Genomic DNA, 16,133 nt, shown 5'->3' with positions numbered 1-16,133 from the left:
TGGAAAGTTAGACATTCAGATTTTATACAGCTAGTTATTTGTTTAGGTTTTTACAACTACTTATTTGTTTATATTTTATCCAACTAGTTAGTTGCTCAGATTTTATGCAAAAAACGAGTAGGTCATAGCAACCTTAAAATTGATCCTCACACTCCAATGTATATTTATTGATCTGAAATAACAAAGTAATCCAACGTCCTATCTCAGCACTCTTGGTGCGTTAAAATGTCTTCACCATCTATCTCTCAGACGGCAGGTTAATTGAATATAGCTCTCATTGTCAGAAAAAAAAAGATTTGGGAACAGTGACACAAGCACTCTGCTGTATTAAGAGGACACTGTGTACATCTTTTTTAAGTAAAAATTACTCACTTTTCATTCCAGAGGGCTGTTCTTGCACTTCAGAACCCGTTTGCATGCTTTATTTGTTTGACTAATGAAATTAGTTCATTTGGTATTCTGTAGGAGGCAAAAAATCATGTAGAATATATGTATCTCTTTTAATGTTTTTAAGTAGTTGTCATATTTTTATTGTGTTGTATTTACTTCTATCTGAGATATTTATCTATTTACACATTCTTCTCTTAGATACTTCTGATTTAGAATAACAGATATCCATGTTTGCTCTTCCATTTATCCAGTGATAAAGTAGCAGCAATAATAGTACTGAGAGTGATTTAGATGTTTACTCATTTATTAAATATTAATGCAAATCACTTTTCAAAAGGTAAATTATACAGGGTGTATCTTCAGCAAATAACTTTAAGGAAGCATATGCAAAATTGAAATAAATAGTTACCAGGAAAATTGGGTTTTAGTTATCAACTCAGATACCTTTTACACATCCTTTCCAATTCGTTGCAAATATTTGTTGCCAATTCCAATCACAATCATTGGGATACTAAAAATTTTGTGAGCAATATTAACAACCAAGAGCATAATAATACAATATTAGTTCTAAGAGTTGTGTAAGTATATAATCAGCCAGGTACAGACATGAAAACCATAAATGCTGTCTGGAATGATTAGGAAAAGCATCAAAGAAGAGAAAACCCTTAACCTAGAATTCTGTGAGACAGATGCTCTACAGCCCATCAAAAAGAGAAAAGGTACTCCCTCCAGGCAGAGGAATTTGCTCAGTCAAAGGCAGGCTAGACATGGAACTGCATGGTAAGCAGTCCAAGGTGCATAGGATCTAGCTACAGCTGTAGAGAAAGATATTGTAAAAGACACAGAGCACTCAGAGATGATGACCCTGGGAAAGCTAAGGCAAATGGGAAAGGCTCTAATGAGGAGGCCAATGTTTTGCAAACTTTAGTGTCATCAGTTCATCCACAGAGCTGTTGGAAAGCAGACACTGAGGGTCTTGTCCTCAGATATTTGCCTTCAGAAGATCTGAAATGGAGACCTAAGAATCTGCACATTTTGTACTTAGATCCAATGGTTCATAGCCATTGAAAGATCACACTTTGAGGACTATCACTGGCAATGTGAAGTCATCAAAAGATTTAATTCTTTCAATGACATAATCCGATGTGGATTTTAGAATGATAGCTATATTCAATGAGAACAATGCTGTGGAAAAATAAAATGTTTTTTAGTATTCCTAAAATGATGTCAGACATTATGTTTTACTCATTGTCTGTGGTTAAATTCACACAGTGTTGAATTCTAGAGCAACATTAAAAAAAAAAAAAAAAAAAAAAAAAAACTTAAGTGCAGGGGTGCAAGTGCAGGTTTGTTATTTAGGTAAACCTGTATTTGTTGTACAGATTATTTCATCACCAAGGTATTAAGCCCACTACCCGTTAGTTATTTTTACTGATCCTCTCCTTCCTCCCACTCTTCACCCTCCAAAAAGTCCTTGTGAGTGTTGTTCCTCTCTATGTGTCCATGGGTTCTGATCATTTAATTCCCACTTGTAAGTGAGAATATGTAGTATTTGGTTTTCTGTTCCTGTGTTTGCTAAGAACAATGGCCTCCAGCTCCATCCATGTCCCTGCAAAGGACATGATCTCATTTTTTTTTAATGGCTACATTGATAGCTAGCCATTAGATGAGATTTCTGTAAAAATACATAGTGCCTTTTTGTCCTCCATTTCTAGCATAGTCAAACTTAAGTTTGGGGCTGAAAGCTATATTAAGCCTTGGGTTTTAGGAAAGATTTTTTTCTCCATTGTGCTTTGTGTTATTATTATTGTTGTTATTTTAAATTTGTGTTTGTTCTGTATTTGTAGTTTTCATGGTAGCTGTCCCCTCAAATTTGGGGGAAGTAATAGGCACTAAAATAAGAGATGAATGATCAATGCATAGAGTACTTCTAAGGGCTCCAATAGCACCTTTGCTATGTTCTCAGGCCCTAAAAAATATGAAAGAAATTATTTGCAGACTTTCTTTCTGAAAGCTATACAGAACAATGGCTAATGAATAAATCAATTGAGTTGCATTGTCAATGGTTAACTTAAAATAAGACTTAGGATTGAGTTATTGATTTGTTACATATCTGTGACCTAGACTTTACTAAAAAATAATACCATAGGCATCAAAATGTTCACATAGGTCATTCAAGTGGATCAAATTTCCTATATAATCTACTGTACAAAACTGTGAGGAGGTAAAAATTATTAACCACTAGTCATTTAGTTATTGAATGTTAATAGTATGCCTATAGTATGTCTCATACAATAGTATGCCTGTTGTATGCCTGTAGTATATCTTTTTAAAGTAAGGGTTTTTTTCTGCCTCAATTACTTCTATTGTTCTTTACTGAATTCTTTTCTCTTTATCAACTTCTCATTTGCAGACTGTACCATTCTAAACTTTATCTTATTTATTTTAATTTATTACCTGCTGTACTTTGTTCTTCTACCTCTTTTAACTCTGAATAGTTCTTTTTGACCTTTTTATCTTCTATTTTCTGTTTAGTTATCTGAGAGTTTTAAACATTTTTTTGAGTCTTTGCCTAATAATTATTTATTTGTAACTCATTTTTAAAAATCATTCACCTTTTGCTACTGAATATCATCTTCAACATTCAGTCTGGCTCTTATTTTCATTAGGAACGTTTAAAATATTTTTGTTTATTTCTTACTATTTACTAATCCCTTATTTCCTCTGTAACTGAACAAGACATTTACTTAAGTGATTTATTTCATTATATTGTTTCTAAAATATGGGTATATAGGTTGAGCTTCAAAAGTAGTTCTATTCACTATGCTGCTTGGACTCAGAGTGCCACATCTCAAATCAAAGACCTCTAAGAATCAGCTATGTGGTCATTGCCTCCTCTATCTCTGCAGGAGGTCACAAGTTCATATAAAAGCTAATTTTAAAAGATACAATGCTAATACCAATAAATAAAATGAATTACTAGAATTTAATACAAATAAATCATGGTTTTAAGTGACTGTGACATTTGTTTGCTATTTGATAAGTTTGCATAATGGAAAATAATGTAACTAACACATTGTTAATTCATTAAGTTGAATACAGAAAATTGCTTTGTATCAGCTCATCTCAGAAATTAATTTTCCATAAATACAGATGGAAGACTGACACTGCATTTAAGTTACACAGTTTTAGACAGAAATGAGGATCTGCTTAGATTCTATTAATCAACGAATTAAATTTAAGGTGAATTTTCCAGGAGGTTCTTTTGATATTAAAAAGAATTGGTCAAAGAACAGAAAATGTGACGCATAGTTAGAATCCCTCAAAGAGGCTGCAAGCTATAAGTTTATAAGCAGATCATTGCTACCTACATAACTGAAGTAATTCATGGAAAATATAGTGCCAAGCAAAAGTCTTGCCACATCTCAGTGAGTAATATATTTTTACCTAATAACATTACACACATTTCTCTGATACTCTAACTCCATCCATTTTTGATCTATTCCTATTTAAAATATCAGATTAATCTTTACCACATCCTAGGAAGTGGATACAGGCAGTGTGTCATCATTTCCCTCTTAAAGTGTAAGAAAAGGCACAGATCATGATTATTTAAATTACTTTGAATGTATATAGGTTTTCCTTACATTAATTCAAGAGTGTCAGCAAGTCCAATTTTATCACATTGGATTTCAGAAATTTTACTTTCTTACAGACATAAAGCTGTTTGAGCAAAATAATTTTCAAATCATGAAACTCTAGTTGATTTCTCTCTTTGCAGAGCTGTTAAAAATAATAATCTACTTCAATAAATTTTAAAGATAAGACTAGGAAATACAACTAAATAAAATACACTTGTAAAAGTGATATACTTGGTAATCACAAAAGCATTTCCTCTGTTGCTGAAATATCATTCTTAGGTCTTAATTCTGTTATATTTATTCCCTTAGGATTCATAAAAATTTCCTCAAGTTTTTGTGGGTCTTTCAACATACCAATTCTTTCAGTAATTATAGATGTGGTTAAATTTTTTAATAGATTACCTGTTTTGTTGAGGTCAGATTTTTAATATGCTATAATGCACACATATTTAGGGTCTAACATCAAATATGTAATCCCTAGCATTGCCTTCCATTTCCTTTATGGTCCTTTTCTTGTGGCACATCTTACAATAAGAAGGAAGGTTGTTAAAATATGTCATAAGGAGCTTCTTTAGATATTCTGATTACTTTTTCCTTGCTTTATAGTTATTGCTGTTGCTTCATCAGTGTATGATATAATAAATTTAAACATCTTAGGTGACTCTATCTCAAAAACAAAAAACAAACAAGCAAAAAACAAAAAACAACATGATGAACAACAGCCAATATGGAGTGGCTGCATTTCTCAAATCATTAGACTTGAACATCTCAAACATTTTAAATTAAAATTTTTCTAAAAATTCCAAGGAAAACCTAGAATACATACAATAATATTACAAGTAGATTTCACATTGGAAAATATTTACAAATTATATTGGTTTCAAGTAGTTTTTGATGCAGCAAAATTCTAAAATATAAAATAAACTGAACTTTCTATAGGAGTTCATTTTATCATAAACCTTTTTATTGACCACAACTACTAATGAAAAGCAACACTAATAATAAACATTTGATGAGAATTCACATTATTTTTCTTTAAGTAGTAGAGTTAGATGGAACATTTTCTATGCTTTTATAAATGCGTAATTCCAATGAAGTCTAAATAAGAGATTACAGATGAATTCATGCTGTTTGTCTTAACTCCTATAGAACAAATATGTAGCCCCATGTTCATAGAGATTTACTACACTGTTCTTTTTATATATATTTTAGTACATAACTTATGATATAATTTTGTAGAAGTTGTCAGTTATCTGTGTATTTTTCCAGCAGGTGCTTCCCTTCTACAGATTGCAAATTAGATGAATACACCAGAAGTTAAACTCCAGATTTAGTATGTATTACTGTTTTGTAACGTTTTATATTTAGAACCAAACTTAGTCAACAACTAAAACAAACAAACAAATAATAAATAGAATCAAACGAACAGTAAAAACCTTTAATATCAAGTAACCCACTGGGTCATTTTATAGTAAAGCTAAACATTTACACTAATCATACATTTTTCAAGTCCTTCTACTTCCAGGTTTCTCTAGAAAAACAAGTAAATGTTACACAAAATTTAATCACACTTATTTTACAAATGTATTGTGAACTTAATTGAGGAAAACTTGTTGCCTAAATTATTTTTGTGGGGGCTAATATGAAATTCCCCAGGAGAGCACACCAGCTGGGATTAGGAGAGAAGCTGATTGAATAGGAGAGAGCTGTGGCAAGAATAAAACTCAACCAGGAATGGTCAAAAATTGACACTATGGCGATATCCTTTAATTACTCAAACAAGGTGTAAGATATACCAAATAGCAATAGAACTTCCTCTTACATTTTTATAGGTCATATGTTGTACTCAGCTTTATACCTGGGGGAAATTGTGATGAGATTGTGATGATCATTACTTTGCTTCTTAAGTTTTGTTCCTCACCATCCTTTTCCCTGACAAGTTGATAAACTGAAAATTTACATTGTGTAGTGTATATGATGGAAAAGTTAAGAAAATTAGGTGGGTTAAAACAAGCAAGGACTCTGAATCCATATTTACTGTCTTTAGCTTTAATCTTTGAGGCTAATATTTTAGAAAAGATTTATAACTTGATTTCAGATCTCACACTAAGGAGGTATTTTTTGCCTTTAGGGTGAAATTCAAACAGCATTATTGCAGGAAAAAGAATTTTTGCCAATGGTTCTCATAAAAATAAAATACTTGGGAAGGGGCCTACAAGATGGCTGACTAGAGGCACGCAGCACTAGCCTCTTCCACAAAGAAAAACCAAAACAGCAAGTAGATAATCACATGTGGAAGAGAGCATCTAAGAGAGAACATTGGAATTCAGCAGGGAAGTGACAGGGAACTCCTGAGGCAAAAAAGGAGAGGGAAGTGAAAAGGCTGGGTTGGCTAGATTTGGTTCAAAGCCAAGATAAACTCCTTAGTGCAGGGAAAAAGCAAGCAAGAGATGGCCAGCAGTCCACATTCCTTCTGCGTACTCCTGCAGTCCTAGCCATGGGAAAGCCCCTTGACCCTTGCAGATCCTGAGATTAGTATAGGGAGCTGCCTGGAGTCCACACAATGGCATTGTTTCAGAGAGTGTTTGTGCTGGGCTCCATACACCTCCCCAGACCCAAGCAGCTGCACTGTAGTGACATTTTTAGAGCCTAGCCCTCACCAGACTACATTCTGTCCTGGAACCCAATTGTACCTGCATCTCCACATGTCTGGAATTCTGCTGACCTCCTTCCATGTCCACCCAGAGGGCTGCAGCATCACAATGCCGACTAGACCCAGCAGTGCAGCCAGGTCCCCAGCACTCTAGCCTACGCAGTGTCTTGCACCCAAGAAATGCATGGTGCAGTGCACCAGGGAGGCCGGCCTCAGGACAAAGAGAGCTGAAGCACACCTCCCCAGAGCCTGAGAGTTGCCTGTCTTGGACTGATGACAGCAACCTTACTACCCACACCCAGCGGCAGGGCTGCTGCATATCTGCATATGCCTTCAGGGGGCCTGGTGACTGGCACTACTGGGCATCATCGTGAGGTCTGAGGACAGGCTCACCCTGCCCATGGCAGCTACCTAGTGCTTGGAAATCAAGTACCCCACGCACAGTAGCTCGTGCTTGTCATCTGGGAATTGACCGACCCCTCCTGCCCCAAACTTTACCTTCATGCATCATCGGGGGACCTGGAGATTGACTGACTCAAGCTGTATGCACCACCTGGGGACCTAGGGGCTGAAGCACTCAGCCCATCACTGCCACCATTAGTGCCCATGCATGCCACCTAGGGGCCCTGAATGTTATTGCACTACCACAACTACGATTGCTGAATCCCGTGCTCACCATCCAGGGCCCCAAGAAACTGTCTGCCTGCCCAGCCCACAGATGCCACTTAATAGCACCTGAGCAAGCCACTTGAAGGTCCAAAGATTAACCTGCCCAAACCTGCTACCACCAGTGCCCACGTATGCCATCTGGGGCCCAAGGACTGACTACCTGATGTCCCTGTCTCCAGCAAAGCCTTAACCACAGCCTTCACTAACAACCATAGCCTAAGCCACTGAAAAAATTAAGACACCGCTGATGCTGAATACAACCATAGATGTCACACAGAGACTGTACTACTGTGCTCACCCGGAATCAAAACTAACATGCCCTATACAACCAACACTTTAGATACATCAGTGGAATAAGTCTTTCCCTACAAAGCTAATCTATAAAGTTGGCTGATACCAGATACAAATGTATCAACATAAAGATATAAGAAATATGAAAAAACAAGGAAACTTGGCAGCAGCTCTAAGTGAAAACAATGATTATTGAGCAACAGATTTTAATTTTTTCAAAATATATGAAATGTCTGAAAAAGAATTCAAAATAATGATATTGCAGAAGCTTAGTGAGATATAAGAGAACATAGATAAATAATACAAAGAAGTCATAAAAATATTCATAATCTGAATGAGAAATTCAACAAAGATATATATCATAAAAAGAAAGAAACAGAAATCCTGGAACTGAACAATTCAATGAATGAAATAAAACATACAATTGAAAGATTCAATAATAAAATAGATTAAACCGAAGGAAAAAACCTATATTACATATGAAACACCACACGATTCCAAATATTTGAATTGTACGTGTTTCAGAAAAAGAAGAGATGGGAAAAGGCATAGAAATTATATTTAACAAAATAATACCTGAAAGCTTTTCAAGTATTAAAAGTTGCAAGAGATATAGACGTTTAGTTATAGGAAGCTCAAGGATTCCCAAATAGATTCAACTTAAAAGTCTTTTCCAAGGCATAATAGACAAACTGTCAAAAGCCAAAGAAAAAAAAAAGAGAATTTAAAAACAGCAAGAGAAAAGAATCAAGTCACATGCAAGGGTATCCCCATCAGACTAACAATGAATTTATCAGCAGAAACTATACAGGCTAGGAAATAATAGGTTGATATATGCAAAGTGCTCAAAAGGAACAAACAAACAAAAAACCTGCCAGCCAAGAATGCTATAAACTACAAAGTTATCTATCAAAAATGAAGGAGAAATAGTTTTTCTCATATAAGCAAAAACTGAGAGAATTCATCATCACTAACCGGCCATACAAAAAAGGCTCAATGAAGTCCTACATCTGCAAGTGAAAAGACGATATATACTATCATGAAAACACAAAAAAGTATAAAACTCACTCGGAGCAGATATACAAATGAGAAAGAAAAGTGACTCAAATATTACTACTATATAAAACCACAAAGCCTACAATGATAAACAATAAGAGAAGAAGAAAGAAACAAAGGGTATACAAAGAAAAAAGAACAGAAAACAATTAACAAAATAACAGGAATAAGTCTTTATGTATCAGTAATAAGCTTGAATGTAAGTAAATGGGTTAAATTCCCCACTTAAAATATATAGTCTGGCTGAAAGGAACTCATTTCATATGTAAAGACACATATAGACTGAAAATGAAGGGATGTGAAAAGATGTTACATGCAAATGGAAACCAAACGTTAAAGGGAATAGCTATACTTAGATAAAACAGACTTTAAGTTGAAACCTGTAAAAATAAACAAAGAAAGTAATTCTATAATGATAAAGAAATCAATTTAGCAAAAGGATATAGCAATTCTAATTATATATGTTTTCAACACAGGAGCACCCAGGCATATAAAACAAAGATGTTTAGATCTAAAGGGAGAGATAGACCTCAATATAATAATAGTTGGAGACTTTAACATCCCACTCTCAGCATTGGACAGATCATCTATACAGAAAATCAACTAACAGATATTGAATTTAAACTGTACATTACAGCAAATGGACCTAGCAGACATTTACAGAACGTTTTAATCCAACAGCTTCAGAATATACATTCTTCTCATTGGCACATGGAACATACTCCAGGATAGACCATGTATTAGGCAACATAATAAGTCTCAAAAAAATTTAAAAATCAAAATTATATCAATTTTTAAAAATCAAAATTACATATTTTCAAGCCACAGTAAAATGAAATTAATAAAAACAACCAATGTCATTCTTGACAGAAATAGAAAATAGTTACTAAAATTTGTATGAAACCACAAAAAAGTCTTAACAGTCAATACAATGTTGAACAAAAATAACAAAGCAGGAAGCATCACTTCAAAATACACTAGAAAGATATACTAACCAAAGCAACATGACATTGATATGAAAACAGACACATAGGCCAATGGAACAGAATCAAGAGCTCAGAAAAATATTCACATGTTTACAGCCAACTGATTTTCAACAAAGGTGCCAAGAACGTACATTGGTGAAAGAACACTCGCTTCAATAAATGGTGGTAGGAAAACTATATATTTATATGTGAAGAATGAAATAAACGACTAACCCTTACCATATCACCTTACCTGTTAAATTTTTAAAAATTTTGCACAGCAAAGGAAACGATCAACACAGTAAACAGACAATTTACAGAAAGGAAGAAACATTTTCAAATTGTTCACTTGACAGGGGACTAATTTGCAGAATGTACAAGGAACGAAAACAATTCAATAGCAAAACAAAAACAAATAATCCCATTAAATACGGGACAGAAGATCCGAATAGACATTTCTCAAAAGGAGACATATAAATGGCAAACAGGTATATGAAAAAATGCTGAGCATCACTAATCATCAGAGAAATGCAAATCAAAATCACAATGAGATATATCATCCCAATTAAAATGGCTACTGTTGTAAAGACAAAACATAACGAATGCTAGCAAAGATTCAGAGAAAGGGAAACTCTTGTACACTGTTGGTAGGAATGTACATTAGTATAGTCAGTATAATAAACAGTATGGAAGTTGCTTAACAAAAACAACTAAAAATAGAACTATTAATACTATATGATCCACAGTCCCACTACTGTGTATTTATCCAACAGAAAGGAAATCAGAATATCAAAGGGATACCTTCACCATCATTTTTATTGCAGCACTATTCACAATAGCCACGATTCAGAATCAACCTAAGTGTTTGTCAACGGATGAATGTATAAATGTGGTACATAAAAATATAATGGGATACTATTTAACCATAGAAAAGAATGAAATTCTGTCATTTGTAGCAACATGGATGGAGCTCGATATCATCATGTTAAGTGAAATAAGCCAGGCACAGAAAGACGATTATTCCACGTTCTCACCCCTCTGTGGGAGCTTAAAAAAAAAAAGGTTGAGGTATTGGAGGTAGAGAGTAGAATGATAATTACCAGAGGCTGGGAAATGAAGTGGGATCAAAAGAGTTTGACTAATGGGTACAAATATACAGTTAGATGGAAGAAATAAGTTCTAGTGTTTGACAGAATAGGATGTCTATAGTTAGTATATTTGAAAATAGCTAGAAGAAAAGATTTGAAATTTTCCCAACACACACAAAGATAAATGTTTGAGGTGATGGATATCCCAGTTACCCTGATTTGATGATTACACATTGTATTTATGTATCAAAATATCACATGTACCCCATAAATGTGTACAATTATTATGTATCAATAAAAATATAAAATTAGAATATTTTAAATATAAACACACTTCAATTTTGACATAGATTAAAACTGAAACATAGTAGAGGAAATATTAGCTGATATCCTTCATCACATCAATTTCTCTATTTGTATACAAAGTTTAAAACTGATGAAGTGTCTACTTTAATGTGAGGCAGTGATAGGCTGTATAGTGTCCACCAAACAGTACAGGCTATAGAGTTATAATAACCAGGTTCCAGTCACTTATCTCACTCATGTGGCCTTGGCGTGCAGCAGTGCATTATTAATCTAAGCTTTCTCCTTAGATAACTGAGGTTAATGACAAAATCTGTCATTGTCTCTCTCAGTGTTATTGTTAAGGTCAAATAAGATATTTCATAAAAATAAAACTATTTGTGTTGTTACTATCATCATCATCCTTATCATCATCATCATCATCATGCAACTGAGAAATATGTTGACTTTTTGAATGGATATGAAGATACTTGGGGCAATAATCAATCTTGTTGACCAGATTAGGTAGTTCCTGAATTTAAAATTGTTCCAGAGACAATGCAGAATTTAAAACTCTGAGTGCTCAGCAAGACACTCTTGGTTTACATACCTATTTATTTTACTTTACCAAACTTCTACAATCTCACTCCTTCCTGTCTTTTCTTGCCTAACTTTTAAGTTCATGAATTTGTAGTTTAGAATGCTGCATTTATTCCTGACAACTTTAGAAGAAGCTCAAGGATGAAGAGCACAGTTCTTATTGCATGCCCACCTTTTCATGTGTCACTTTCAACATTTCTAAATCCCAAGTCAGAGATAAAGTAGAGATTAGTTCAGGTAGCATAGATCTGTCAGTTGCTCAAAAGCAGGTGCAATAATTCAAGCTTTAGTTATGGGGAGGCTTGGAGATTTTAAATTATTTGGCAACAGATTTGAAATAAACTAGTCTGCTTTTCACAGTATGCCATTTTTAAGGGAGTAGATTTCAGAAATGCCATATTTATTCTTTCTAAGTAAAATTCGAAATCCCTTAAGAATAAAATGCTTTATTAATTCTTAATTGCAGATTATTTTTACCTTAATTGCTATTATGGTTCAATCTTCAAAAGGAAATTGTATGTGACCATCTTTTATTTTAACCTTGGCATGTGGTATAGTTTGGATATTTGTCCTCTCCAAATCTCATATTGAAATTTGATCCCCACTGTTGGAGGTGGAGCATGGTGGGAGGTATTTGAGTCATGGGAGCGGCTCCTTATGAATGCCTTGGTACTGTCCTCTGGGTAATGACTGAGTTCTTGCTCTGTTAGTTCATGTAAAAGCTGGTTATTTTAAAAAGCATGGCACTTTCTGCTCTCTCTTCCGTCCTTTCTCCATTGCCATGTGATGTCTGCTTAATTTCCCCTTCTGCCATGATTGGAAGCTTCCTGAAGCCCTCACCAGAACCAAATGCTGGTGCAAGCGTCTTGTACAGCCTGCAGAACTGTGAGCCAAATAAAGCTATTTTCTTCATAAATTACCCAGCCTCAGATATTTCCTTTATAGCAATGCAAAATGGACTAAAACAGCATCTCATATAATTTGTGACTCTGAAATCTTTTGGGTAAATGCTCCTTAGCAGACATGCTTAGCATTTAAAAAAAATATCATTGCCCTAAAGAAACAGTAGATTCCCCAACAGCTTCCAAATTGAATATCTAATTTAGGCATGGGAGTTTTCTCCCCCCTAAAATAACAAGAACAGAATCAGTTACAGTATTATTTTGTGATAAAAAATTTTATGAATAGTTTACAATACATCTTCAGGATCTAAGACCTCAAAAGATCAATCTTGCCCAAGGCCTGAAAATGTATGCAAAACTGTCTTTGTTTCATAAATAATTATGCTTATGCTAGTATATCATTTCCATTGTGTTTTATTTTGTTTGTTGCCTATAGATTTTTAAATCATAAATGACATAAAACCGTATTCCTAGAAATCTTCCTGCCTCTCACTAATGCCTCACAACATTCCCATATTTCCCTGAATGCTATATTGCCTCGGTACTGTTTTTGAGTGATATGATAATAACAGAGCGTTATCCCTGATTGTAATTCATTTTGCTTGCATAACATTCTTGTTGTGTTTGAATGTGTACAAAGAATACTAATCACTGCACTGTATGTCTTTAATCTCTATCATAAAGAATTTTTGTTTGCATATGCAGGATTTTCAATAATATTTGCATAAAGAGTAAGTCAGACACTTTGATTACTAGTCATCTTTTCACAATTTATAAGATTTTACACTTGGGATACGTTTTTTTTTTTTTTTTTTTTTCCTTCAATTATTTGTTTTACTCTGTCAGGTTAGGTATCCTCTCATTTGTATGACCGTCTTAGAGGATGTATCAATAATAGCTAATATTCAAGAAAGCAAAGTAGTGAGAAAACCTTAATCAGAAAGTGCCAATGCCAATTAATAAACTTGAAATTTGAGAATACACTTAAAACAATTCTTAATCCAGAGAGGTAAAATACTCCTTTAACTATAATATCCTTTTCTTCTGCATTCCCAAAGATCCAGTGTTTAACACATGATCCAAAAAACCTTTCAAATTTTGTTTAACAAAGAGCTGGAACAAAATTTAAAAACACAATCAAAAAGAAGCTACAAAACAAAGATTATGTTTTCAGAAAAAATTCGATGGAGCAACAAGGGTTTGTATTTGTCCCTCCACTCTTTAACTCTCCCACAATTAATCTTATCCTGAAATATGTGAAAATCTGAAATCACTTCTTGCCTATGAACAATGTCACGAAGCCTCTGGGTTCCAAGGAACAGGCTCAACCTGATCAGTGTGGTGGAATTTTATTAGAGTTCTCAACTATGGTTATCAATCTGTACCACAGTGCTAACTTTTGAGTATATCTTCTAGAAATCCACCTGCTACATGATTTTTCTCCTGGATCACACTAAGTCTCTGAAGATCGTATCCTAGGCCTCTTCCCATCTCCTTCAATTTAGCCAGTGAATTTCTATAACCATTAATACTCTCCTTTCTTCATTTTGATGACTATATTTTAATCAAGTTTTCTACTTGTTGACTATGCTATTTAAACATATTACAAACCAATTTTTAGTATAGTAGGATATAGGTTTTAATAAGATACAGTGGAATTAAATGAACAAATAAGTAACTCAACCTACTAACACATAGAATCTCTAAAATGTATCACTGGTTTTTTTTCATAATAATTTAAAAAATTGGATTCACTTTTCTGTCCATTTTGTTGAGTCTCCCATATATGTGTAGACATATTTCCGGTTTCTAGAAGCACTGGTGGTTTCACCACTTATTTAATATTGCAAGAAATCATCATCACAGCAGTCATGCTCTGAAGTCCCAAAGCTAATATTTACCTGTGAGACACTTTACATTACCTCATAAGCATGAGAAATTTAATAAAGTTATTATCCCCATTTTGCACATTAACAAAGAATTAATAAAGTTAAATAACTTGCAAAGGTAAGATACCTGGCAAGCCAAGAACCTTGGAAGCCTAATCAGATTCTGAATCTCATGCATTTCACAGTCATTTATTTCCTCAATTAAGGTACTATTCAGGTCCACCTTATATGGAATAGAATGAGAATAATAACATGCATATGTTTTCTTATTTGATCCTGTTAACTCTGTGAAACAGGCAGGGGAAATATATGTAGCTTCTTTCTGTGTATCAGGAAATTTATATTTAGAAATATAAAATGAATGACACAGGACTACAAATTTAGTTTATGGTAGAATGTAGACCAGAACCCAGGTGCCCTGAGATGAAATTCAGTGTTTTTCATAGTTATTCTGTGACTCATCACTGTTTCAGTGCGCAGTGTCTGACTAGGTTCACATTTTCAAAGCAGTTTTAAATAGCTGATACCTCTGTTTCCTCAAGTAATAAACCAAAAAAAAAGAAAAAGAAAAAAATGAAGATAAGCTTTAAAAATTATCCATACATTAAAGACACAAAAAACTTCATTGTATTGATAAAATGGCATGCACACACATTATTTATGACTTTTTGTGATTTTAACATTTTCTTCTTCAAATTTAGAGTTCAAAAAATGTCTAGAAAGAGGAGACTTTCCTATAGTGTTTTATGTAAAATTTGCACTGAGATATTATAGACATGAAATGGGTTTCCTCTGAAAAATACTGAAATGTTTCAGAGACAGAGCATTTATTTTGCTTCTATTCAAATACTCTCACACAAGGAGACACTTATTTTCCAGAGACTTATTCTAAAGCTATCCCTAATAGATGGAAGCCACTACTTGGTTTGAAACTCAGCAAGCATTCTTTCAAAAGACTTTATTTTGGACTAATGTCTTTGGTAAGGATATGAGATACTCAAAGTATAGAGAACTAAAAGAAAAAATACATCTCCCCACTGCTTTGAGAACAAATTATCTTTTGAGGCGGACATTCAATTTAAGATTGATGATAGTTTTGCGTTTGCTTTCCTATTTAGTTCTCTTGAAATATGCCATTATTGGTATGTTTGTAATGCTGTATAGTTTAAACCAGTTTTGTAAATTTTTCTTTATGATTACCATAGAATGCATTATTATAATATAGAATATGCCACTCCTGTTAAATGTGGGGGAAAAGAATTGAGGTGGTTTCTCTAAATTCTAGGACAATTATTTTTTCTAAATATATTTAAAAATGACAAAACCAACACTAGGAGATATATTTTGCTATTTAGATACCTTTTGAAATTTCTAAAATTGTTAAGCTTCAGGTGTTCTTAAATCATAAATAAGGTGATTATATAGTTTGTCTAAAGCAGAACAGTTTTGAGGATGAGAGGAGCACTTTTAGTAATCGTATGAAGGTAGACAAACAGGAGTATGTTCACCTCAATTGTAAGGAGCATTGACATTTCTTTCTGTTTGCTTCCCAAAAGTAATTGCCTGTCCTCAAGTCATTGTGTGCTTATTTGTAAAGACCCATAATATCATCTGGGACCAGTTCTGTTTGACTTTCTCTTTCATTTTCTTTTTTGAGATGAAATTATATAATTCTCATATGGCAAATAGGGAGAAATAATTAAGCTT

At 33.8% G+C, this 16,133-nt stretch overlaps 1 long non-coding RNA gene across 4 annotated transcripts in view; it reads left to right on the top strand.

The window, feature by feature from the left end:
* The window catches only part of LOC126953006 (uncharacterized), a 204,104-nt gene that overhangs the window by 65,408 nt on the left and 122,563 nt on the right, over window positions 1-16,133 (top strand). For 3 of the 4 annotated variants that reach the window (XR_007725098.1, XR_007725099.1, XR_007725101.1), the window contains one exon: window positions 5,304-5,854. The exons of the other annotated variant lie outside the window; for it this stretch is intronic. This is a non-coding gene — a long non-coding RNA (uncharacterized LOC126953006). Of the gene's footprint in view, window positions 1-5,303; window positions 5,855-16,133 lie in introns of those variants that run through there. 4 annotated transcript variants of the gene reach the window in all.

Source organism: Macaca thibetana, chromosome 4 (assembly GCF_024542745.1).
Source record: "Macaca thibetana thibetana isolate TM-01 chromosome 4, ASM2454274v1, whole genome shotgun sequence".
In the NCBI taxonomy this organism is placed as follows: domain Eukaryota; kingdom Metazoa; phylum Chordata; class Mammalia; order Primates; family Cercopithecidae; genus Macaca; species Macaca thibetana.
Note: the sequence above shows the minus strand (reverse complement) of the source record. Positions and strands in the feature narration are given on the sequence as shown.